General features: G+C 41.1%; 1 long non-coding RNA gene across 1 annotated transcript in view; it reads left to right on the forward strand.

Moving 5' to 3' along the window:
* The window catches only part of LOC131279522 (uncharacterized), a 198,058-nt gene that overhangs the window by 162,085 nt on the left and 8,818 nt on the right, over positions 1-27,155 (forward strand). Inside the window, exons 2-3 of the long non-coding RNA XR_009186938.1 lie at positions 23,277-23,455; positions 24,052-24,091. This is a non-coding gene — a long non-coding RNA (uncharacterized lncRNA). The remainder of the gene's footprint in view (positions 1-23,276; positions 23,456-24,051; positions 24,092-27,155) is intronic.

Genomic DNA, 27,155 nt, shown 5'->3' on the forward strand with positions numbered 1-27,155 from the left:
GTCCAGACACTTTTATCTCATCTAATCCTAAAAACAAACTCAGCTGTTCCTCCAGTGCTCAGAAAGATACATAGATGAACACAGATTAAATGACCTAGGTAAGTTCTCCTTATTAATGGGAAAAAAAGGAAAAAATGCTTACTCATATTTTTATCTCACAAAACCAAACCCCATATTCTTTTTTTAAGCTTTGGCATTAATATAGTACCTTCTTTGCTTTTGCTACAAAATCATTACAGTATTGTTGTTGACTATAGTCTATAAATTATATTAGTTATATTTTTTGCATGTATCACTGCATTCTTCACACCTTGTAGTAAAAGAACATTCCTGAATCTTTCTTATTAACCACAGCCCTCATCTACTGTCAAAATCATGTTTTGCATTCTCTATATTATCCTCCAGCTGACCTCCAACTAACATTAACCTCCCTAGACTACTCGTGACAGCCACAATCACATCCACAAATAGTGTTTGTTACACTCATTATAATGTGTTACCATCAAGTCCATCCATTACCACATGTTTACAATTGACCTTATTAAACATTCTACATGCATCCAGTATCATCTCTTCCTTCTCAACCCACTCCCTCCATTCTCCACTTCATAGACCAACTCCCTAAATCTACTCATCATATTTAATTCATGCCAGTGAGACCATACAATATTCATTCTTTTGTGTCTGGTTTGTTTCATTCAGCATAATGTCCTCAAGATTCCTTCATGTTCTCATGTGCTTCCCCAATTCATTTCTTCTTACAGCTGAATCGTTAGCTGTTGTATGTATGTATCATATTTTATTTATCTGTTTATTGGTGGATGGCACTTAGGTTGTTTCCATCTTTTAGCAATAGTGAATAATGCTGCTATGAACATCAGTGTGCACATATCTGTTTGTGACCTTGCTTTCAGTTCTTCTGAATATATTCCTAGTAGCAGGATTGCTGGATCATATAGCAGTTTTATAATTTCCCGAGGACCTGCCAAACTGTCTTTCAGAGAAACTGCATGTTTTACACTCCCATCAGTAGTAAATGAGTTTTTCTATTTCTCCACATCCTCTCCAGGACTTATACTTTTCTGTTTTTTGTTTTTTTTTTAAATGACTATTCTGTATGGTGTGAGATAATATCTTATTGTAGTTTTCTTCTTCTTTTTTTTAAAATGTTACATTAAAAAAATATGAGGTCCCTATATACCCCCCACCCCCCTCACCCCACTCCTCCCACATCAACAACCTCTTTCATCATCGTGGCACATTCATTTCATTTGGTGAATACATTTTGGAGCACAGTTGCCCTACATGGGTAATGGTTTATATTGTAGTTTACACTCTCCCCAGTCCACCCAGGGGGCCATGGTAGGACATACAATGTCCCTGCAGCATCACGCAAGATAACTCCAAGTCCCCAAAACACCCCCACATCATATCTCTTCTTCCCTCTCCCTACCCTAGGAGCTACGAGGGCCACTTTCTCCACATCAATGCTACAATTTCTTCCATTACTAAACACAATATTCCATAGCAGAATACCAGTAAATCTACTCTAATCCATATTCTATTCCTCCGTCCTGTGGACCCTGGGGTGGTGATGCCCACTTCCATTCTATATCAAGAGGGGGCTTAGATTCCACATGGATGATGGATGCAATTTTCCTGCTTTCAGTTGTAGGCACTCTTGGCGCCATGGTGTAGGGGTTGACCTTCTTCACCTCCCTGTTAGCTGGCCAGGGTAAGTCCAATAAACCAGAGGGTAGGAGTTGTAAGTCTGCTGAGACTCAGGACCTGGCTGTCACATGGACATCCAGAGAATCGGGTCTCCTGAGGATACACCAACCCCAATGCCAACCACAGGTCTGGTAAAAGTAACAGAAGAGGCATGTGTAGAAAGGTCATATCTGAGTCCAACTCCATCACACTCAAGAACACAAACTCCAAAGTAGGGCCAGTTGACATGGCACTGAACTCCAGAGTCATCTGCCATGATCATAGAACTTGTGGGTCTCTGTAACCCTCAGGAGAACCAGTACCTGGGCTTCTATCTACTTTGGCTGTCTCTGCTACCCTGCTGAGGCGTGCATAAGCATTACCCCTCTGATGACCTCCTGACTCTTTTTTGGAGACTCATAGCCATATAAACTCATTTGTCCTTTCCATTTCCCCCTTTTATCCAAAGTCAAAAAGCAGATTTTAACACCTGATATTACATGTAGGCTGAGATATTCTGCTGGTCTGAGTTGACCCTTTTATTCAAGGTCTTTTTGTAGTTACATCATCAGCTGGTACTTGGTAGTAATCCCTTGGCACCAAGCTCCAAGGCTCATCCCCAGGAGTCATGTCCCACGCTGGGGGGAAGGTAAAGCATTTACATGCTGAGTTTGGCTTCAAGAGTAGCCACATTTGAACAATGTGGAGGCTCTCAGGAGGTAACTATTAGGCACCCCGCAGCTCTACGCCTAGGTCATATTTCAGGCACACAGGCTCATAATCGGAGCCATCAGTATCAAGGGCTCATTGTTGGACTATCCATCTTTATTGGTCTTTACCATTGCACTTGGGGGATTGTTGCTGTTCCATTGGGGAATGTGACAGAGCTTCCCTGGCTAGGAACTCAGCACTCTCTCAGTTGTCGTTTTTAACTGAAACCACTATGAAAATATCCAAACATTTTTATGTACCCTGTATACATGCCCTGGAGAACTCCCTGCCAACCATGTGCCCCCATTAATAACACTCCACAGCAGTGTTCCTCTCCTGCCATAGTTGAACCTCTCTGTAGTCTAAAACTTCTTTAAAAATGAAGCCTAATATATTGCCAGGTTCCATTAATAGTAAAATGGAATATAGTGATGGGTTTAAAGGTTAGATATAGAATACATACTAATTTAGAAAAATTAAATAAAGTAAAAATAAATCGAGGTATCAAAAAATGAAAAAATGAAAAGCTTTGTTTTTGATGTTTTGCCTTCCATCACTGCTATAGGTGTTGCCCTGTATGTACAGTGGCAAGGCAATTTCTTCCATTTCATCCTCAGTGTCTACTTCCTTTCTTTCTTTTTTTTTCTTCTTCTAATTATTAAGTTTGTCTTCACATAAGTTTTAGATCACAGTAATTCACATATACAATATATAGTACTCCCACCACATATCCAACATCAAACCCTTTGTCTCTTCCAAGCAATGATCATTTTACAGGTTCATATTTTATTTGCCACAACTGATATATAGATATTGAAACAATAGCTTTCAAACATGGTTCCATTTGGGTTTACATTATGGTTTATATTTTAGACTATACAATTTTCTAAACTTTTAGTTATCTTACATTTTACATTATGGTTTACATTTTATTTTATTTTTTTAAAGCTACAGCATTTATTTATTTTTGTCTTAATTTTTTAAATGTTATATTAAAAAAAATATGAGGTCCCTATATACCCCCCACCCTCCTCACCCCACTCCTCCCATAACAACAACCTCCTCCATCATCATGGGACATTCATTGCAGTTGGTGACTACATCTCTGAGCACTGTTGCATCACATGGTCAATGGTCCACATTATAGTTTACACTTTCCCCCAGTCCACCCAATGGGCCATGGGAGGACATACAATGTCCGGTAACTGTCCCTGCAGCACCACCCAGGACAACTCCAACCCCCGAAAATGCCTCCACATCACATCTCTTCCTCCCACTCCCTACCCCCAGCAGCCACCATGGCCACTTTCTCCACACCAATGCCACATTTTCTTTGATTACTAATCACAATAGTTCATGAATAGAATATCAGTAAGTCCACTCTAATCCATACTCTATTCCTCCATCCTGTGAACCCTGAAACGGTTGTGTTCACTCCACATCTATATCAAGAGGGGCCTTAGATTCCACATGGATGCTGGATGCAATTCTCCTGCTTTCAGTTGTAGGCACTCTTGGTTCCCTGGTGTGGTGGCTGACCTTCTTCACCTCCATGTTACCTGAGTGGGGTAAGTCCAATAAACCAGAGTATAGGATTTGCTAGTCTGTTGAGGCTCAGGGCCTGGCTATCACATGGACAGTCCATAGATTCAAGTCCCCTGGGTATACACTAAACCCCAGCGCCAAACACAGGTCCAGTAAAAGTAACAGGAGAGGCTTGTGAACAAAGATCACATCAGAGTCCAGCTCCATCACACAGAAACACAAACTCCAAAGTAGGGCCAACTGCCATGGCAGTGAACTCCATCTGCCATAGAATGTGTGGGTCTCTGTAGCCCTCAGAAGAACCAATACCTGGGGTTGTATCTACTTTATCTGTCTCTGGGACTCTGCTGAGGTGTGTATAAGGGCGACCCCTCGGATAACCTCCCAGCTCTTTTTAGGAGACTCATAACCATATAAACTCATTTGTCCTTTCTATTTCCCCCTTTTATTCAGGTCAAAAAGCATTTTTGACTCCTGATATTACATGTAGGCTGAGATATTCTGCTGGTCTGAGTCGACCCTTTTATTCAAGGTCATTTTCTAGTTACATCATCAGCTGGTACTTGGTAGTAATCCCTCAGTGCCAGGGAGGCTCATCCCCGGGAGTCATGTCCCACACTGGGGGGAAGGCAATGCATTTACATGCTGAGTTTGGCTTTGAGACTGGTCATATTTGAGCAACATGAGGCTCTCAGGAGGTAACTCTTAGGCATCCTGCAGCTCGAGGCATAGTTCTTATTTCAGGTGCACAGGCTCACAAGCATAGTCATTAGTATCAAGGGCTCATTGTTGGACCATCCTTCTTTTTTGGTCTTTGCTGTTGCCCTTGGGGATTGTTGCTACTCCATTAGGGAATGTGATAGAGCTCCCCTGGCTAGGAACTCAGCACTCCCTCAGTTGTCATTTTTAATTGTAACCACTATGAAAATATCCAAACATTTTTATGTACCCTGTATATATGCCCTGGAGGACTCCTGGCCAACCATGTGTCCCCTGTCAATAACATCCCACACCAGTATTCCTCCCCTGCCATTGTTGAACCTCTCTGTGATCCAAAACTTCTTCGAAAATGAAGCCCAATATATTGCCAGGTTCCATTAATAGTAAAATGGAATATAGGGATGGGTTTAAAGGTTCGATATAGAATACATATTAATTTAGAAAAATTAAAAATAAATTGGGGTATCAAAAAATTAAAAAATGCAAAAGCTTTGTTTTTGATGTTTTGCCTTCCATCACTGCAATGTGTCACCCTGTATGCAAATTGGCAAGGAGGCAACTTCCATCTTTTCCTCAGTGTCTACATCCTTTCTTTTTCTTTTTCTTTTTTTCCTAATTATTAAGCTTGTCTTCACAAAAGTTTAAATCACAGTAATTCATATATCCAATATACGGTACTCCTACATGTCTAATATAAAACCCTTTTCCCTTCCACAGCAATAATCTTTTTACATGTTCATACTATATTTACTGAAACTGATGTACAGATATTGAGACAATAGCTTTCTTTTTTTTTAATTCATTTTTTAAAAAATATTACATTCAAAAAATATGAAGTCCCATTCAACCCCACTGCCCCCACCCCCCCACTCCCCCCACAGCAACACTCTCTCCCATCATCATGACACATCCATTGCATTTGGTAAGTACATCTCTGGGCATCGCTGCACCTCATAGTCAATGGTCCACATCATAGCCCATACTCTCCCACTTTCCATCCAGTGGGCCCAGGGGGGATCTACAATGTCCCGTAATTGTCTGTGAAGCACCACCCAGGACAACTCCAAGTCCCGAAAACAGGACTCTTTCTCCCATTCCCCGCACCCAGCAGCCACCATGGCCACTTTTCCCACACCAATGCCACATTTTCTCTGTGGACATTGGATTGGTTGGAGACAATAGCTTTCAAACAGAGTAACACTTGGGTTTACATTGTGGTTTATATTTTAGACTATACAATTTTCTAAATTTTTAGTTATCTTATGTTTTACACTATGATTTACATTTTAGCCTATAGGCCCCTATACATTTTTGGTGTAATTTAACATGTCCTATATACATTAATGCATAATCTTGTGAAACACATCCATTGCTCCACAGTTACATTGATTCCATCTATTCGATACCTCTTTCCTCCTCCCCTCAGGGCCCACAGTGACAATCAATCTTCATTACTTGAAGGGCCATGTTCAGAGATACTTGCAACAATGTCAAGGGCTTGACATGCTCGACAGCCCTAACCCACTGGAAGCCACCATTTCTCTCGAGAGATACAATTCCCTCTGTTTGAGAACATCAGTCCTCCCCAGGATGTGGGTATACCTTCACTCTTATTGTATGGGTCTCCACCCAATGATAAAACCCACTATGAAAAAATGAGCACTCATACATACCCTAGAAGCTTGCCCTGGGTCAGATGCCACCCCCCCTTAAGCATCTTAAACGGGTAACATTCCTTATTATATTTTCTAAAGAATTTTCTCTACATTATAATTTCAGCCACATACCAGACAATCTCCTATGTTCAAATGTTACCCCCACCCTCCCCCCAATTTTTTGGGCCATCTAAGCCATCCCTCCCATACCTAGCCCCCCTCAAGCCCACAAAGCCCCACCCAAATGTATCCCTATGCCCCCATTTTATCCCTTCCCTGTACAAATATCTACCTTTATTGTAGTTTTGACCTGCATTTCTCTAATATCTAGTGATGTCGAGCATCTTTTCATGTGCCTTTTGGCCCTTGTTATTTCTACTTTGGAAAAATGTCTGTTAATTGTTTTGCCCATTTTTTTATGGAGTTACTTATTATTCTGTCATTAAGTTTTGTGATCTCTTTATATAAAATGGAAGTCAAACCCTTGTCAGATATGCAGTTTCCGAAGATTTTTTTTTCCCATTGAATTGGTGGTGGTCTTTTCACTTTCTTAAGAAAATCATTTGAAATGCAAAGATGTTAAATTTGGAGGCAGTCCCATTTCTCTCTTTTTCCTGTCATTGCTTGTGATTTGGGTGTAAGATTTAAGAAACCACCACCTACCACAAGATCTTAAGGATGTTTCCCTACATTTTCTTCCAGGAGTTTTATGGTTCTAGTTTTATATTTAGGTCCTTGATCCATTTTGAATTAATTTTTGGATAAGGTGTGCGAAAAGGGTTCTTTTTCTTTCTTTTAGATATGAATATCTATTAATACTTCTCCCAGCACCACTTGTTGAATAGGTTGTTCTGATCCAGGTGGGTGGGTTTGACAGCCTTGTCAAAAATCACTTGACCATAGATGAGAGCGTCTATTTCAGAACTCTCAATTCGATTCCATTGGTCAGTCTATCTTTATGCAGTATCATGATGTTTTACTGCTATTATGCTTTAAAGTTGGGGAGCAAGAGTCCTCTAATTTTGTTCTTCTTTTTCAAGATATTTTTGGCTATTTGGGGACCCTATCCTTCCAGATAAATTTGATAATTGACTTTTCAGATTTTGTAAAGAAGGATTTTGGAATTTTTATTGGGATTGCATTAAATCTGTAGATCAGTTTGGGTAGAATTGACATCTTAATGATATTTACTTTTCCAACTCATGAACATGGAATATCCTTCTATTTTATTTAGATAATCAATAGTTGCTTTTAGCAATGTTTTGTAGCTTTCTGAACAGAGGTCTTTTATGTCCTTGGTTAAATTTATTCCTAAATATTTGATTCTTTTAGTTGCAATTGAAATGGATTTTTTCCCCTGAATTTCTCCTCAGTTTGCTCATCAGTAGTGTATAGAAACACTACCAATTTTTACATATTAATCCTGTATCCCACCACTTTGCTCAACTTGTCTATTAGTTCTAGTAGGTTTGTTATGAATTTTTTGGGATTTTGTAGATATAGGATCATATCATCAGTGAATAGTGACAGTTTTACTTCTTTCTTTCTTATTTGGGTGTCTTTTATTTCTTTTTGTTGCCTAATTGCTCAAAGTTAGAACTTCTAGCATTATGTGGAATAACAGTGGAGAGAGTGGGCATCATTGTTTTTTTCCTGATTTCAGAGGAAAAGCGTTTAGTCTTTCACCATTGAGTGTTAGCTGTGTGTTTTTCATTTATGAATTTTATCACATTGAGAAACTTTCCTTCTATTCCTCTTTTTGGAGTGTTTTTTTTTTTTAATCAAGAAAGGATGTTGTATTTTATCAAATGTCTTTTCTGCATCTATTGAGATGATCCTGTGAGTTTTCTTCTTCAGTTTATTTTACGCTGATTTTATATTGGACCACTCATTCTTACCTGGTATACAGCCCTAATTGTGATGTATAATTTTTTTAATGTGCTTTTGAATTTGGTCTGCAAGTATTTTGTTGAGAATTTTTGCATCTATAGTCATGAGAGAAATTGATATATAATTTTCTTTTTTCATATTATGTTTTTTTGGCTTCGATATTAGGGTGATGTTAGCTTCAAAGAAGGAGTAGAGTTCCTTCCTGTTCAATTTTTGGGAAGAGTTTAAGCAAGATTTGTATGAGATCTTCAAATGGCTGGTAGAATTCACCTGTGATGCCATCTGGTCCTGGATTTTTCATTTTGGGGAGGTTTCTGATGACTGTTTCAAGTTCTTTACTTATGATTTGTTTGTTGAGGTATTCTATTTCTTCCAGGATCAGCGTGGTTTATTTGTGTCTTTCCAGGAATTTGTCTCTTTCATCAAAGTTGTCTAGTTTGTTGGCATACAGGTGTTCATAGTATCCTCTTATGATCTCTTTTATTTCTGCTAGGTCAGTGGTAATATACCCCTTATCATTTCTGATTTTATTTGTGTGAGTCTTCTCTTTTTTTAAAAATTATTAGTTTAACCAAGGGTGTACCTATTTTGTTGATCTTCTCGCAGAACCACCTTCTAGTTCTGTTAATTTTCTCTATTTTTAAATTCTCCATTACATTTATTTCTCCCTGGTTTATAGTAGAGCCTTAGTGTGTTTGTAAAGTGAATGAATGAATGAATGAATATCCCTACAAATCATATAGACCAGATATTCCATGATAGGCTCCATTTCCAACATTCTCCCCTTGTCTGTACATTTTTGGTTGCCAGGCCAACGTGACTTTCAGAAAATATAGCTACCCTGATCAGAGCAATATTCTGTGCATAGAAAAGGTGCTTAAGCACGTCTTATGATTGCTGATTTAATAGATGAGTAATTTTGAAGTTTGGTATGTGGGGCTACTGGGGTTGGTGAGAATCAAAGCTGACAGTGGCATGTCTCCTCAAGTACAGATGTACACATTTCCAAGTGGCTCATCAGAAGGGGCCCAGGCCTACTGGTTGTCTGTTTACACTGTGTCAGAAGGGATAAGGTGGATCTTTCTGGAATCTTCACTTGAGGCATAAAATTTTTACCTAAAGACCTTGCAATTAGTGTAGAAGACCAGTCAAAATGGAAAATAAAGTTTTCTTTTAAGTGAGGAAAACTCTCCATCTGCCCCCTTCAAAATAAGCAACAGTAATACCTTCGGTTTACTGAATGAAGAAAAACAGTTGTCAGTTTACAAAACACTTTCACATAGGTTGGTTTATTTATTTATTATAATAATCTAGTGAGGGGTATCATTATTCCCATTTTTACAGAGGAGGAAACTGAGGCTCAGAATGGTTTGCCCATAGACATATGGCTGTTATATCAGATAAGATTGGCTAGGTTGTCCTGCAGTAACAAGAATTCCAAAATCTCAGTGTCTTATAGCAACAAAGCTTTACGCCTTGCCCATGCTCTTTGCCCATTGTGTGTTTCCTGGGGGATTCGTTGCCTACTCCCTTTACTTGAGCACCCAAGCTGATGAAGCAGTCACCATCTGAAATGTCATCCTGGCAGAGTGAGAGTGAGAACTCTGGAGGGTCTCATGCTGGCTTATGAAATGCCCATGCATGGAAGTGATGCAAGTCACTTTTGCTTATAATTCCTAGCCAGGACTAGTCACATGACTCTACCTAGGTACAAGGGGGCCAGGAAGTAAAATCCTACTGTGTGAGTTTAAATGTGAAAGTCCAATATGTGGTTTTGTACAACTAAAAGTAAGCTTCAGTGTTCAAACAGTCAGATGATTCCTTTCAAGGAGGGCTTTTGATTATTCTCATGATGGTGTTTGATCCAGGCCCCAAAACCTACTTAACTTGACCCTTGGCATTGCCTGTCCCTTTAACTATGAATGCTGCTGTTTTCCTTTTTCTCTGAGCCTATCACAAAAGATTTCTGGCTTCTAAAGCCTCTCCCCTAAAACTCAAGATCCACATACAGCCAAAGTAATCTTTATGACACACCAACCTGACTGTATCTCAATATCTTTAAATTACTCTCTATTGCCCTAATAATAAAATCCAAAAAGGATGTTTCTTGATCTGGTCCCTCTTATGTTTCCTATCTTATCGCTCACTCTGCTGGCTCTTTGTTTTTTTTTGCTCTCAGATGCTCTTCCTGTCTTTTTCTGCTCTGCTTTCTACATTTCCCAGGTTCCCTTGCTCTCTGGCTTCTGGGTTGGTTTGGTTAATGGACGGGTGGGGTGGGGCAGAAGACTAGCAGAAGGTCAGGAGGGGACAATAATCCAGCCTATTACTTCCCTCATCTCTACTTTGGGTGGCTTCTGCAGCAGCAGTTATGTTCCCTCCAAGATCCTGTGGTTCCCTTGTCCACCTGCTAATATGAGTTCAGCTGTAGGAGCAATAGCAGCTTCCTGCTGTTGCTAACCCAAGATTGCCTCCCTACTCCCTTCTGGCTTCTCAGGCATATGTGTAAGTAATTCCCTGTATTAAATGCCCTCTCTTTGAATACCTAGAGTGTTTTCTGTTTTTTTCATGAACTGTGAGACACAGATTAAATGACCATGCCTATGAACACTTTGGTTCTGGCATTTTAACTAGAGCTGATTCATATTTTGCAGCAGCATGTAAAAGATTCTCCCAGGTACCTCCTCTTTGCCTGCTCAACATATTACCATTTACAACCTCCTGACTCAGATTCCATGGCTTCCTAACTTGCTTCCTGATAACTTTCTCAGGTCTTCCTTAATTTGGTGAATAGTTTGGATCTCTCTGTCTGCCCTGTGGAACCTGAATTTGCATGCTCCCTTGATTTCAGTAAAACCACAGATTTCGGAGACATTCCTTCCAGCACCTTGGCCCCTCAGGAACCATCTAGCCTTCCACGAGGAAAGGAGAACCAGACACTCCTACAGTGCTATCACCACCTCTGTGCCTTTCCACGTGCCATTCCCTTCACCTGCAGTCCTCTTCTAGCTTCTCATCTGCTGAACTTCTGCTTATTCTTTAAGTCTGTGCTTGAGCTTCACATTTTCTTGGAAACCTTCCCTGAGTTTGGCTTGAAGAAGTTCACAGGGCTTTCTGGGCCTATGCCGTCAGACTAATTTGAAGTTGTTGGTTAATTTGACTGTATCTACTTATAGGCTTTGTGCTTTTTGGAGGAAGGGACCATGCCTTGGTCATTTCTGTATCTCAGTGCCATTCATGGAACCTGACTCCAAATAGGTGCTCCTTGAATGGTTAAGAATGATTTGAGCATGACTGAGTGTTTAGACTGGGAAAGGCTGAGGTCAAGAATGATCAGCTGTCTGCCCCATTCATTAAAATTAGGTTCCAGTATGGCACCTCATCTTGAGAAGCTCCATCCTGAGACATTATCTGGTTGATTAAATTGCAAATTGTATTCCAGAGTAGTTCAGCCACATTAAACTATTGGTCAGGGTGTTAAAGATTGATCATTTAAACCCTGGTAAATACCTACCAAATACAATAACTGTTTTTCAGACTAATTCATACAAAACTTCTTCCACCTGGCAATAGTATCTCAAGGCCATTTGGTCTAAATAAATTTGAGTAAAATTTAACCTGTCAGTTTTTCCAACACTTAGTTACATCTTTTTTTGTTGGTTTTGGATAGCTGGATAAATTGTTGTTTTTCTTTTCCATCAAAGTGCTGGACTTTGACAGGTTATTGTTTATAATTTGGCAGGTCTCAACTGTAATATACCTGCCCATTGCTTAATTACAAATGTTTAAAATATGAGCTTGTAGAGCTAGGGGAACAGAGATTGTTTTTTGAGTTTTCTCATTGCAATCCATTAGCATTATATCCAGAATGGAGCAGCTCTTTGGAAAACAAATGGACACCCATCACAGACTCTCTCGGAACTGGTGTGGGTGTTTAAGCCAAGGAAACAATTGTTTCAAGTTTGGAGGTCTATGTGTGACTTAAGTGGGGCATTGCAGGGCGGGAACTGAGAGTTTCCTGTGTGGGCACACCCAGAAAGTGAATTTGTTCAGAGAAACAGGTCTTCCCTGTGGACCCTCAGACTGAGCTGGGGAGCAGGGGTGCTAGAGCAACTACAGTGCTTAGAATACCTCAGATCCATTCCAGGTTGCTGAAGGAGGAGCAAGAGTCTCGTCTTCGAGTCAGAACATCAGAGCCCAAACCCCCTTTTCTGATGTGTGCTTGCTCAAAGACTGATCACAAAAGAGGCATTTTGCTTTTGCTGGCTGGTAGCCTTTGGCTCAGGGTGTAATAAGCTGAGGATGCCTGCAGGAGGGAATGGTTTTCACTTGAAATGAATTTTACCTTGCTAGTGTTTCTGGCATTCTCTGAGCCTTGGTCTTTTCCTTTTATTAAAAGAAAGTGGCTAACACTCACCTCTGGGGGTATGGCAGGTTTAACCAAGTACCTGGTCATAATGGCACTCATTACTGGTCAGTTCCCTATTCAGTCTGGCTTCAGTGCATGGGGTAGAAGATACTGATTTAACAACCCCTTTTCTCTTCCCCACATCTCCTATCAAACACGAAGCCATTCATGAAAGGGACAGGAGAGCCTACCTGGGTAGACTCCCACACCTAGTATGTGAATCTGGAGGTGGCGCCTTGTTTTGTCCCTCCAGATGCTGAAATGTTTTGGTTAAGAATTAGTCCTTACACTGACTTTTGAACAAATGAAATGCAAACTGACATTGGGAAACTTAATTATTTTTTGTATTTTGATTTTGTTTTCATTTATTATTGGTATTGTGATTTTTGGTTTCCACTAAAAACCGAAATTAGAAATGTCATGATATTGCTCTAAAGACTGCTAATGTATTTCTGATCAGCCAAACCAAAGAACACAGGGAGTATCCCAAGGATTTAATTTTCCTCATGAGAGTTTGAGGTAAGGGATATTCAACACATGCCTGGTGGGGTCTTTCCAATTGTTCCAACTCATCGTGGCTTTGGTCATTCCTAAAAAATGTTCCTTTTGGTATTTTCTTCCTTTAATATTAACTGAAATCTTAAAGTGCTAAAGAAAGAAAAAATAACTAAAGTTACAGGAACATCTAAAAACAGTCTGAATATTTCTTGCTTCAAATAGCAGGGGAAATATCGAGTTATTAATTTTTCTGCTCAGCATCAGTCTAAAGGTATCACTTTCAGGTCAGAAGGATTTTTAGTATTTCCCAAACTTTCATATTCTATTTGAATATTTTTCAGTTCATGAAGCACTGAACATTTGTACGTGAAAAACCTATAAGATTTTCTCCCCAAAATTGACATACCCTGTCTCCTAAAGGAACAAAGAAATTCAAATAGCAATGTATGTATCAAAACCAAAATAAAATAATTTAAACAAGTATCTTAACAATGAACATGTAACATATCTGATTTTAACCACAGAATATATACCATCAAAACTGTTAGATGAGCAAGCCTTAAGTAAGTTTAACTTTCCTCTAATCTTTCAAGCATAATACTATATTTATTTAGATATTGTTAGTATGCAATTCCAATTGCTTGTGTTTTGACAGAACTATAAACGCTGTTGGATAAAATCTTTAAGTAAATAACATATTTTTGGTGAACCTAAATTCTAGGCATGAAAGATGAAGGATAGAATTTTTGAATCCTGTTTTCTTGTCTCTCTATTCTAGTTTGTTTTTCCTGTTTTTTTTCTTTTTCCTGTGGTTGGTCCCAAAAAGCTGTCCCAATATTTCTAAGAAAAGATTTCTCTGCCATTCAGTGACTGATGGCACTAATTCCTCAGCTGTGATATTTTTTACTCCCTTCAGGCTATCATGAAATTACCCAAAATTTGGAAATAGGCAAATGAATTTACTGTATATTCTGTCAGTGAGGGCTAAACAAGCTTGCAGGAACTGGGCACTTCTATAACCCTGTGGGGACAGAGGATGAATTACAGATATTTTGTCTTGGAGACAGGTAAATAATTCCTGTTCAATTGAAAAGATAGCCCGAAAGATGGAATATTATGGCCCTGTTGGACATCGACTTCTTTTGTATCTAACCCAGAAATCGATTGAATTGCCTGTATGTACCTAGATTCTCAAACTCTTGAAACTGGTAATAGCTAGCATTTTATATTTGCTAGAGTCTGAAAATTATGCCTGAACAGTGTGTATGATGTTTTCTTTCTCTTTCAAAGGAAGATAATGCTTTGTTCATTCATAATGGTGGAATTAAAAAATTCAATAACATCAATGAAATACAAGGCATCTTTGATTGATTTCAAGGAGCCAACGTCCAGTTCTTATTGTTGCTGTTATTATTACTAATGGAAAAATGAGTGGAAAGAGGGGCGGCTCAATGTGACACACCTCATCTGGTGGTGGCATCAAATTTAAGCCAACTGTGACTATCTTGGCCCAGAGGGCTAGAATGGAGGTACAAAGGAAGGGCTATGGGAGCTATATAAGGAAGTTTAAATACATTCCCTGTATAGTAATGCATATATTAACATACATTTAAAGGAAGAAAGAGCCAAGGAATAAATCGTTTTGATTACAAAACCACAGGATTATGAAAATAACTGTGCAGATGCATTTGAGAATCCTTTGAAAGAAACTGATATTAGACTATGGTTGAGAACAAAATAATCATCAAAACTTAAAGAACTGAAGTACTCTCTTTCCTTAAAAAAGTTTTAGAACTTCTCCCGTTAGATTCCAGAAGTGATTATAACTTTTTCATGAAAATTCATGAGGATTCAAAGCTTGAAAACTCTTCAGAAGTTAGCCCTGGTAAGAGGCTCGTCTGCACAGAATTACCTAGAGACAGTATTATAAATACAGATTCCCAACCCCAATCCCAGACTTACAGAGGATGGGGTCTAGGAATGCATGGGTGTACATGTGTGAGTGTGTGTGCAGATGCATGTGTGCACTTGACCATGCACTTGACCAGGGGATGTGGGTATGTTTATGAGACTGGGAACCACTGGTAGAGACATCCTTGTATGGATGAGGGATCCAAAGCCCACATCAAGCCACAGCCCCTGTTGGCGTCACTGTAGAAGGCTTCTCAGTGCTGGCATCCCTCAGGCAGCTCAGGGCATCTTTCAGCTCCATGTGGTCCTGCACCTACTCTTAAGGGGGAATAAAATGCATTGTGATCCCAGGGCTCAGTGTTGGCCAGGTCTGAACATCAATCTAACTCTTTTCAAGCTACTATTCCTATGTTTTTCTTACCTTTAAGAACTCTCCCATGATGGGGAGTATAATTTTAGATTTATTTTTTATTTATTTCTCTCCCCGTCCACCACCCCCCCCCCCCGCCCCGCCCCGTTGTCTGTTCTCTGTGTCTGTTTGCTGCATGTTCTTCTTTGTCCACTTCTGTTGTTGTCAGCGGCACGGGAATCTGTGTTTCTTTGTGTTGCGTCATCTTGTTGTATCAGCTCTCCATGTGTGCAGTGCCATTCCTGGGCAGGCTGCACTTTCTTTTGCACTGGGTGGCTCCCCTTCCGGGGTGCACACCTTGCGCGTGGGACTTCCCTATGCGGGGACACCCCTGTGTGGCACGGCACTCCTTGCACGCATCAGCACTGCACGTGGGCCAGCTCCACACGGGTCAAGGAACTGCGGACCTCCCATGTGGTAGACAGACGCCCTACCCACTGGGTCAAGTTCGCTTCCCAAGTACACAGTTTCTTGAAAGCAAATTGGCTTTGCAGGTAAAAAATCTTAAAACTGACCATTTCCCTTGCCTCTTTGATTTCTCTTTTTGTAATCTGACCTAACACAAACCAACAATCTGAATTGTGAATACTGATTTTTTAACAAAGTTATTCTTGGCAGTGCCTCTTAATAAATATTAAAACAAAAAATTTAAATGTCCCCAAACAGGAAATGATTCAATCTCATCCATCTATCAATGTAATGCAGCTGTTATGGTCTCTAGGAATAATTGTTAATGATGCAAAAGAGTAATTATTGGGTGCTTACTCTGTGCCAAGCATTTCTTGAGTTTATTTTTCAAAATTTCTGTGATGAACATTGATTATCTTTATGAAGCTACTTTAGATAGTTTCCTTCCTTTTACCTACCAAGAAACTCGTTACTTAGATCTCTTTTTTTTAAGGTTTATTTATGTATTTTTCCCCTTCCCCTGCCCTGCTGTTTTTGCTGTCTGTGTCCATTTGCTGTGTGATCTTCTGTAGCTATTTTTCTTTTTGTCTTCTCATTTTTTCTCCTCTAGGATTCACTGGGATTTGATCCTGGGGACCTCTGTTGTGGAGAGAGTTTCCCTGTCAGACGTGCCACCCCAGTTCCTGGTTTCTTTGTCTCTTTTTGCTGTGTCATCATCTTGCTGTGTGACTCATTTGCACAGGCACTGGCTCACTGCGCGGGTGCTTAGCTTGCTGCATGGGTGCTTGGCTCACAGGCGGGCATTCACGTGGGTGCTTGGCTCAGCTCACCACCTGGGCACTGGCTCACCACTCAGGCATGCTTTCTCTTTTTCTTTTTCACCAGGAGGCCCCAGGGATTGAATCTGGGTCCTCACTGAAGCTCTATCACTTGAGCCACATCCGCTTCCCGTCATTAACTAAATCTTGAGAGTATACAAATTGATAATGATGTTTGGTGTAAAACACTGATTCTGTGAAGATATTTAGCATCAGTCATATATTAATCATCAGGCAATGTGCTGAGTACACACAAGAAAGCTTTTCATTATTAATGTTTGACCTCTGCCTGGCAAAGCTAAAGCAGTTCTAATTAATTAATTCATTTTAAAGCCAGAAATGTATTTTTCAAATATGAGTTCAGATTGTCCTCCTTCCATCTTCCCTTCAGTCTCCTTCCCCGATCTGTCTAAATCAATGATGCTTGAATTTCTTTTACCTGAATGTAACAACATACATACAAGGAAGAGTAGACTCAGTGGCTAGGGGGAATCATTGCCACATTCAGAGAAACTCTCTCCAGGGCTCTAATTCCCATGAGCCATTTTTACAAATGTAGAGAGTTTGTACTCATGGTCCCTACCCAAAACTGAAGAACAGAACTGGACTTTTTCCAAGTGAGTTTTATGGAGAGGGGCAAGGCAGTGAGTAAGAAGTAGATCATGGACACTCAGCTGGGTAAAGAGGGGAGTGAGGATGCAAGGAGGTGTGATGGACAGTAAAAAGTTTGTGGACCCACTGAATTGGAGCTCTTAATTGGACCAAAGAATTGTTGACGTGGGCATGGTAGAGGATAGAAGCTGGCAGAATGGATGGGAAGTTCAGAAGAGAAATTTCAGAGTATTGTGGAGTTGGTCGAAAAGGTCAAGGTGGCAGTGAGAGACTAGAGACATGGAGGGTAGTTTACATGGATGATGACGTTGCCAGGGCAGTTAGAATTGGTGAGAGAAGAGTATGCACTCTTCAGAGAACAAGAGAGGACAGCAGCAGTGAGGATTAGAGGGTGGACCTAATGGCATGCCCTTCAATGGAACTGAGTTGATTGAGTAGGAAGTAGGGAGCAGGGAGGGAAAAAGATGTGAAAGCAGCAAGAAAGATCAGGGGGTCATTGCCCCATCTCTGTGCTCCATGAGACCAAACAAAACTGTGGTAACTTACCATGGCTCTAGAAACCCAATTTGGAAACTTAAGACTGGCATGTTTTCTCAGCTTTCATTCACACAGTTTGCTTTCCCACCCTACTTAGCTTATAGTTTGACATTGTTTTGGGGACTTGTCTCATGCCTGTTTCTCCCTCTGGATTCTAAACTATCCTGTGGACAGGGCCCTCTGGCACCTGCTCAGCATACATGCTTTATGAAGGTCAGATAAAGAGCTCATGTTTGAAATGTGCTTAGGGAGCATTCAGGATTTTGGTTTTCCTCACGAAATGGAATCAAATCTCTTTGGAGACTTGCACCCTCACAACTTCAAATGCCCTCACCGAACACCTCTGTGCTCCTGGTCTCACAGTAGTTTGGCCTTGGTATTCCTCATTTGGGTGCCCACCTTCCCATCCACATTTTCTTTTTCCTAAAGCATGTCTAGTGTATCCTCCACTACTACCTGGTTGCTGGAGTCCCCCGTTGAAAGGTCTGGCTCTTTGCTCTGTGTCAGCACAGCCTTGATGTATGAAGACTCTCGTGTCTTCTGAAAAGCACACGGCCTGTTCATGTGCAATGCACCTCCCTTGCACAGAACCTGAGTTTGAGTATCTGTCAGGGTCTACCCGTGAGATTTAGAAAAACTCATTAACCCAGGAAGAAATTAGGACTCACAAACTTGACGAACGTACCCAGTTTTATCACTTAGTATTTTGGTTCCTCAGAGCTGTAGAAACAAAGTACCATAAAGGTGGCTTAAAACAACAGAAATATATGGTCCCAATGTTCTGAAGTCAGAAATCAAGGTGTCAGGAGGAACTTGCTCCCCCTGAAACCTGTCAGGAAGAATCCTTCCCTGCTGCTTCTTGCTTCTGGCATTTGCCAGCAATCCTTGGTGCCCCATGGGTTGTAGATATATCACTCCACTCTCTGCTTCCTCCGTCTTCACCATGCCTTCTCCCCTGTGTTGCTGTGTCCAAATTTCCCTCTTCTTATAAGAACACAGTCACATCGGATTAGGGCCTGTCTTAATCCAGTTTTGCCTCATCTTAATTGATCACATCTTCAAAGATCCAATTTCCAAAGAGGGTCCCTTTCACAGGACCAGGAGTTAGGGCTTGAACATATCTTTTTCGGAATGCAATACATCTCCTAACAGTTAAGAATTAAAACAGGATTGTGGACTGTAGAACCTGGGCTTTCTCCACTGCAAACTACTTCTCAAATGTTTTATATCAGTTAGTTTTTGGGGACACAGCCTTCTTTTAATTTTAGCAAAGTATCTAAGCATGGGTCTCAGTTAATTATATTCATGTTTGCCACTCAAATGGAGCCTAAATAAGAATGACAGCAGCAAATCAACCCCTATATATGAGCAACCTGACCGTTTTCCTGTTAATAAAATGTGACTTTAAATTATATGGCTGCAGTTTTATCCTGGGTCAGCCCCCAGCGTTATTTCTGTTGTAAACACTGGTCCAAACGCTCAGTGTTTGGGAGGAAACACCTTTCCAGCATTACTTGGTCATGTGATGATGGGCAATTAGGATAACTGTGACTCTATCATATTCATCAGTGAAGCAACCAGGAGGTCAGAAGCGGGGCAACAGCTGACCTGCTGAGCTAGAAGTATTTTCCATCCACTGTTCCTCTGTAGAAACTAGTGGCAAACCTATGTTGTGTGTCACAGTGCTCCCCAATGGGGCAGAAAAAGAGAGGCATCTCACTTAAAGTAGAAAGGCCATGTGTCTCGGAATCAACAGATGTGGATTAGCATCCCAGCCCTGAGACCTTCTGCCTCGTCATTGAGTTCCAGAGTTCCCATCAAGAAAATGTGGCCCTGGTATCCTTTTTGCTGGCAACAGTGAAAACCATATACAAGTGCCCATGTGTAGGCTCCATACATATTTCTTCATATAAATGTTTTTTAGAGAGTTAAAATTCTAATGTTTGTTTCAGAAGTGGCTTGGTGCAGATATTTTGAATTGAAATATACCTTCAGAGGCATGATTTGACATGACCAGTTGAATGATGTTTTTCCTCCTATTTTTACATGTTTATGTGGGATTTTAGATGTTGAGATCAGTTTTTTTTTCAATGAAGAAAAACAGCAACTCTTCCTAACATGGGTTTTGTATATCTTAAGCCAGCAGGAAAGTAGATCTTTGGTGAAAATTGGTATTCTTAAGAAACCAGAGAATAACTAAATAGTTCTTCTTACTATTATTACTCATACTAACAATAACAACCCCTCACAAAGGATGAAAGGACCTTTGGGTCCATTAACTTCTTAGAACTAAATCCTCACTCATCACTCGTGTGAGGTGCGAAGATTGGCATTTGGGATTGATCTTAAACTTCACCTGATATTTGAGAACATCAGACTCTAATCAGGATGCATGTTTCATTTCACCAATGTATTTTATTTTTCGTTAACCTATTCATTTTATTTTATTTTTTAACAATGATAAAATTTTTCTTTTATTAAATGGAGTGGTTTGTGAGGAGTCTTCTAATTATATCAAGTTTTACCTTGGTTAAAAGAAAACTAAATTAATGAAAATCTCAGATAAAGCCATGTATTTTTTAACAGACTATTTTTTTTAGCACTGTTTTAGGTTTAGAGAAAAATTGTGTTCCCATATCATATACCACTTCTTCCCACTCCTTTGCCCTCCACCCCCATATATAATTTTCCCTATTATTAATATCTTTCATTAGTCCGGTACATTTGCTACAAATGACGAACCAATATTAACACATTATTAGAAACTGAAGTCCATAGCTTATTTCAGGTTTCCCTCTTTGGGTGGGACAGTTCTATGCATTTTGACAAATGCATAACAACAAATTAATTTTAAAATACAATTCTTGTATTTAAAGTGGATCACATTGGTTCTCATCTTCATTTTAATTCTCTAACTTTGCCTTGCTCATTTTCAACATGTCTTCTACCTCCATATCTGCGAATCTCATCTGTCAACTCAGAATAATAGTGCTTACGCTGCTTGGAGTGGGCGGTGAGTTTAGATGTGGAACCAACAAGTGCTCTTTCATCCTCTGCAATGTCACCCAACACCTGTCCAAATAACAGTATCCCTGGGCCTGCAAGGCCCAGGAGCAAGTCCTTGTTTCATTTCAAGGGGAAATACAACAAAAAGAAAACAAGCCATGGAGTTCACCTGAGAAGGCAGGGCCCCATCCTGTTTGTTGTTTGGAGAGTGCGGGTGTTATTTCAGCCCGTGTTATTTTGAATGTGCTGCCTCAGTCCTGCTGCCCATCCAATCGCTGCTGCTATTGTGGGGCTTGTCCCTCTGACTCCATGTCCTAGGATGGGGCCTTATGGCTCTTGCAGAAGACATATATCCCGGGGTTGAAACCGAGCCTCCAGGACAGCTGTGTGTGCATGTGTGTGTGGAGGGAGGAAAAACCAGGCATTCGCTATTTACAGTTTAGATAATTAGGTTTTACAGTCTCAGTGTGGGAGGAAGGTTTAAATGCCATCAAGACCAACCCATCCCCGGCGGCGGACTTGGCCCAGTGGTTAGGGTGTCCGTCTACCACATGGGAGGTCCGCGGTTCAAACCCCAGGCCTCCTTGACCCGTGTGGAGCTGGCCGATGCGCAGTGCTGATGCGCGCAAGGAGTGCCCTGCCACATAGGGGTGCCCCCTGCATAGGGAAGCCCCACATGCAAGGAGTGCACCCCGTAAGGAGAGGTGCCCAGTGCGAAAGAAAGTGCAGCCTGCCCAGGAATGGTGCCGCACACACGGAGAGCTGACACAACAAGATGATGCAACAAAAAGAAATACAGATTCCCGTGCCGCTGACAACAACAGAAACGGACAAAGAAGACAAAGCAGCAAATAGACACAGAGAACAGACAACCAGGGTGGGGCAGGGGAAGGGGAGAGAAATAAATAAATAAATCTTTTTTTAAAAAAAAGCCCAACCCACCCTGATTTACAAATAATGTATATTCATTTTATAAAATTATAAAATATACATAAGCAAAAGGAAAAAAAAAACCAGGAACTGTCATTTCAACACCCAGGGATATGTATAGTTAGCAATACATAATTTTTTCTATGAATGAGATCATACTATACCTGCTTTTTTACTTAGCAATAGATTGTGAACATTTTTCCATATCAATAAAAAATCAATAAAAATATATCTACATTCTGAGTTTTATAGTGTTCCATTGGGTGGGTTTATCATACTTCTGTAACTAATTCTTTATTGTTGGATTTTTAGTTTACTTCTAGCCTTTCACTCTATAATGTTAAGTGAACATCCTTTTTTTTTTTTTTAAAGGATTTATTTATTCCTCTCCCCTATTACCCCCCCACCCCGGTTGTCTATTCTGTGTCTTTTTGCTGTGTCTTCTTTTGTCCTCTTCTGTTGTTGTCAGTGGCACAGGAATCTGTGTTTCTTTTTGTTGCGTCATCTTGTTGTGTCAGCTCTCCATGTGTGCAGCACCATTCCTGGGCAGGCTGCACTTTCTTTCGCGCTGGGCTGCTCTCCTTACGGGGCGCACTCCTTGCGCGTGGGGCTCCCCTACGCGGGGGACACCCCTGCATGGCAGGGCACTCCTTGTGCGCATCAGCACTGCGCATGGGCCAGCTCCACATGGGTCAAGGAGGCCCGGGATTTGAACCGTGGACCTCCCATATGGTAGATGGACGCCCTAACCACTAGGCCAAGTCCGCCACTTTAAATGAACATCCTTGTACATATATTTATTGCACAACCGAGTGATGTTTAAAAACCTCCAATATTGGGAAATAGGGCACTAGCTTTGCTCAAACACAGCAGTTCTCTCTAGAGTATAGGTTCTGGTAATGGGACCCCTAACTGAATCTGCATGATATGAGGTCTCTGTACCATGTTCCTTATAGAAATGTGTTCCCATTATTCTTCTCTTCTCTTAGCATTCCCTAAAGTTACCACATGCCTCAGTTATGGCCTCCTCCATCAGACAATGGTTGCTCAGTACTCCCAGGCTGCAGGGCTGTTTATGATGCCACGTAATGTCAGAAAGTCTTCCACTGATTTCTAATTGCCTGCTTATCATCTTTATCCAACCAAATATTTTATTGCTTTATCAACACTTAGGCACATATAAGTGAACTTGAAAGGCAGTTTTTATAGAGACTGTGTTAACAGCACAAACATAGCTATAAGGAATGGGCACTGGGTCACTGGCAGGTAATGGCTTCTAGGAGATGGCGGGTTGGACAGGACCTGAGTCAGAGTTGGCTTCAACTTCTCTGAGAGTTCACCAGATGCCATGCTTGGGAAGTTGGTGGGCAAGGTTGTGAGTGAGGTCGAGCTATCTGGCAGGATTGTAGTGGAGGTCAGACTCCGGACATCTGGTGGGAACATAGGCAGGACAGGGGACTCCTCTGTGTTTTCTGCCACTAATTGTACCCTGGCCAACTTCCTACTTGCAGGAGGTGGTCCAAGCAAAATAAGTGACCTTGGCCGACGCAGTCTTTTCTTTTTATCTTCTCCTGGTATGGCCCAAAGAGGAGGAGTAATCCAAGATATCTGCCATTTGACATTGTACCCGGGCAGCCCAGCTGCCAGGAAGCCCAGCGGAATCTGCATTATGTGAAGATTTCACACCCAGGTATGTTGGGATTCAGACAAGCTAAACTCAGTAGCTAGAATGAGAGACCATTAAAGACGGGGGCAAAGACATTACCTCTGGGTAAAACCTTCATTTTATAGATGAGAAAACTGAGAGCTAGCGAGGGGACAGGATGTGCTGAGACCATTCAGTGAAATAATAGCAGAACTGCACAAAGAACTCACCTCTCCTGTTCTCCACTTGATGTGAAATGAAGAGTTCAGATTAGCAGCTGCATTTTGCTGCTGGTGTCCTCCAGAAATCACCCTGGAAAAGAAACAGCTTAGATAATTACAGAGAAGATGGATGGCATGTTGGGATTCAATTATTCTAAAAATTAAACTGCACGTTTGTTTTTCTGGTTCTGCCATTTAAATTTACAGTTTGGTAACTGGTCTGGCGGGCAGCAAGGCATATGGTTGTTTTGCTAAGACGTTAAATACCTCTTTCCACTCCCCTTCAAAGAGAATTTCTGCTATTCCTCTGTGGAATGTTTTTGTCATTTGTTATAAAAAGCAGGTACATAAAATTAAAGAACCTTAAGCAACTCCTCCTGGTCCCATAAACATTTGAATAATGATGTCCTTGTATTCCAGCAGGGCTGTGATTCACCAGGGGATTGTGATGCTGCTCGTGGTAAGCCCTGCCTGGGAGTTAGATCTCATGGTCTCCATTTCATGGCTGTGGAAACTGAGGCTCGGAAGGGAATTCAGGTGTTCCAAGCATATGTGCAGATTCTCTGCCAGTCCCTGGAAACGAGGTTCAGAGAGGGGTGCCCTAGGACCTGGGGGGGATCCACTTACCCCCACCTTTATTTCCCATTTGGACACCCCAGGTCCATAAACACATCCAGTCCTTCCCTCCCCTCTCCTCAGTCTAACATACCTAATCATTTCAATTCCTACTTCTCACCATTAGTCATCCAGGTGAGTGTCTTGCACCAGGCTTGATCACCCTCACTTCACATTTTCATCAAAAGCCTAATTACTTTAAGTAGGGCGTTGGCCTTCTGTGGCTTGTATTGACTATTTGGGCAGTTTATTTTATTTTTTGGTTATTTGTACCTCTTCCTTTAGTATTTGATTTATTCTTGCATTTTATTCCCATTTTATCATACTTCAATTATCCTGTCATTTAAGAGATAAAAACCATGACCTAATCAGGTTTTTAGACATGGTATTTGAAGTTAGAAGGCATGATTTGGTTTCACAGTTCTTCCTCTCACTAGATTTGTGACCTTGGCCATGTCCTGTCCCCATTAGGGCTTTAGTCTCCCCATGAGGATGTTAGAACAGATGACCTTTAAGGGTCCTTACTGGTCTGAAATCCTCTACTTGCATTTGTTTTCTGTTTTTATCAATGTTGACTTTATAAAATAAAGTTGGATGGCCAAGCTTTCTGGTCTTGGAATGTTCACCAGAATTTGTTGGTCTTGCCTTTAGATTTAAAGGTAGTCCAGAACAGTCTCAGTTTGGGATAATCTGTATTTTGTGCCCAGGTTTCTCAGAAAATGTCCAGGCAAAGCCCTCTGAGCTCCAGATCCTTGTAGACATTACATCAAGGGTTATAGCTGCTGTCCTGTTTAATGTCATAATTTGACAGGCTTGGAATATGGATGTTTGCAAAATGTAAAAAAAACTCCTAGCAGAATGTCACCAGGTGGAATTACAGCCTTCTTATCTGTTTTTTGTTAAAAAAAAAAAACAAAAACAACATACCACATCTTGTGGCTTTATGGATGCTGCATTTTGGAAGAAAAATTCATATCCCATTTTGCAGAGCAAAACTGAGGTTCAGAGAATGAGTGACAGGGCTGTGAAAGGGATAGAGCTCATGCTCCTTCTCTCTTTCACAGTTTGAAAGTTCACCAGTTTAGGTTACATTTATTGAGTTAACCCAACATTGAGTCAAGACTTTTTGAGCCACACTCTGTACCAAGCCCATGACAGAATTCAAAGTCAATGCCTCTGGATCTGAGGCGTGACTTTGCTCTTCTCAAACAGTGTTGCTTCCATTCAGAATCACTTGGAGGAAGCTAATTGAAAGCCAAGTCTCATGGGGTCAGTTTTCCATTGTCCCACAGAATAATGTCCAAACTCTGTAGCAAGATATTCAAGACCATTCAGTATTTAGTTACAGCCTATTTACCTTAACTCTGTTTAAGTCTACCAAATTCTTAGTTCAAGTCTTACCAGCTTGTCATTGATCTGCAGTGGTTTATTCTAGTATGCTAGTCCTCTTGGCTCAGTATCCCGAGAGTGATCATACCTTAACATTTCAGACTCAATGTTTAGTATGTGGATCACCAGTTTGGACTCTTCTCTTTGTCTCAAGGACTTGTCCTGGGGTTTGCCCCTCCTGTTCTTACAGTTTTCTTCCCAGGGATAGGTAGTTCTCCTTGGAACTCATTCCCTGGCTTCAAGTTGCTTGTTTGGCACTCTGGCTGGCCTTCCAGGTCACTGGTTGGATGGGCTGAGAGTGGGGTGAGGGATTCAGGACAATCTTCATAGATTCTTCAAGTGCCTGCTGTTTGCCAGGCCCTGGGCTAAGTGCTAGGGATAGCGAGATGGACAAGATGCTCTTCTATCCTGAAGGAGCCTGGTAGGAAAGTAAACTGCCTAAATAAATTAAAGTAGGAATATGTTATGGGTACTACGAGAGAAATCTGTGTGTAGTGAGTGAAAGGCATGGAAAACGAACATGGGGATGGTTAGTGAAGACTTTGGAGATGAGTGTTGAGTCCTCAAGGACACATGAAAAAGGAATATCGGATATAGAACTGGAACTTCCTCTCTAAGACTGGAGTACCAGATTTCTTTGGAAAGGAGAATCTGATAATTAGTTAATTATGCCTTTAAGACAGAGAAATGTGAGAAAAAGAATGGAGCCTCTTGGATGGAAATCTTTGACATTTGGGATCCAGAGTGCCCCAAGGCTAGCCAGTCTGACTGAGGGTCTAATTCGGTCTTCTTCGCAGAGGGGAAATTCCCAGAGGCAGCGGCAGTGGAAATACTAAATGTAGAAGGCCAACATAACAGACGCTCATTTTATCTGCCTGAAGTGAGGGGAAAAGGCTCTTAATACGACCTTTCTTCCATGTGGAGTTGCCTTTTAGGATTGGAAAATTTGGCTCAGAAACAAAATGTGAAGTGGAACAATAAATCCAGAACATCTGTGTGTTGTAGTTTGCCCAGGACCACCCTTTTTCCTGTGTGTTGGCTGAGAAAGCCACAGTCAGGTGTCCAGCCCAAGGCAGCTGCGTACAGGATGGTTTGGGCATGTCGTGTTGAAGGCTGCGAGGTACCCCATCAGCAGGTTGCAGAGTGGGGACAGCCTCATGGGTGGCAGCTAAGCAGAGCAGAGAGGAGAGGGGCAGGGCTGGCAAGCTGAGCCTGTCCCACTCCAGAGACAGAAGGTGTTGATTTGCCTGGCTCGATGAGAGGGATGTTTCACTGGACACATTTTTCCATGGTGACTTTGGTGGCAGTCCCCCATGTCCCTGTGGAAAGTGGGGTGGTGAGAGGAATGGAAAAGAACAATGTTTTCCAGCAGGACCATTACATTATGGAAACCCTGACACTGATTGGCAAATGTCTCTTTTCTCTTGGGTTTCCTTAGGGACGTTACTGACTTCTGACCACATGGGACTTTTATTAACATCAGAGACCATTGTACTTGTGATCTGGAATCGCTGAAATAA

This window comes from Dasypus novemcinctus, chromosome 8, assembly GCF_030445035.2.
Source record: "Dasypus novemcinctus isolate mDasNov1 chromosome 8, mDasNov1.1.hap2, whole genome shotgun sequence".
NCBI lineage: Eukaryota > Metazoa > Chordata > Mammalia > Cingulata > Dasypodidae > Dasypus > Dasypus novemcinctus.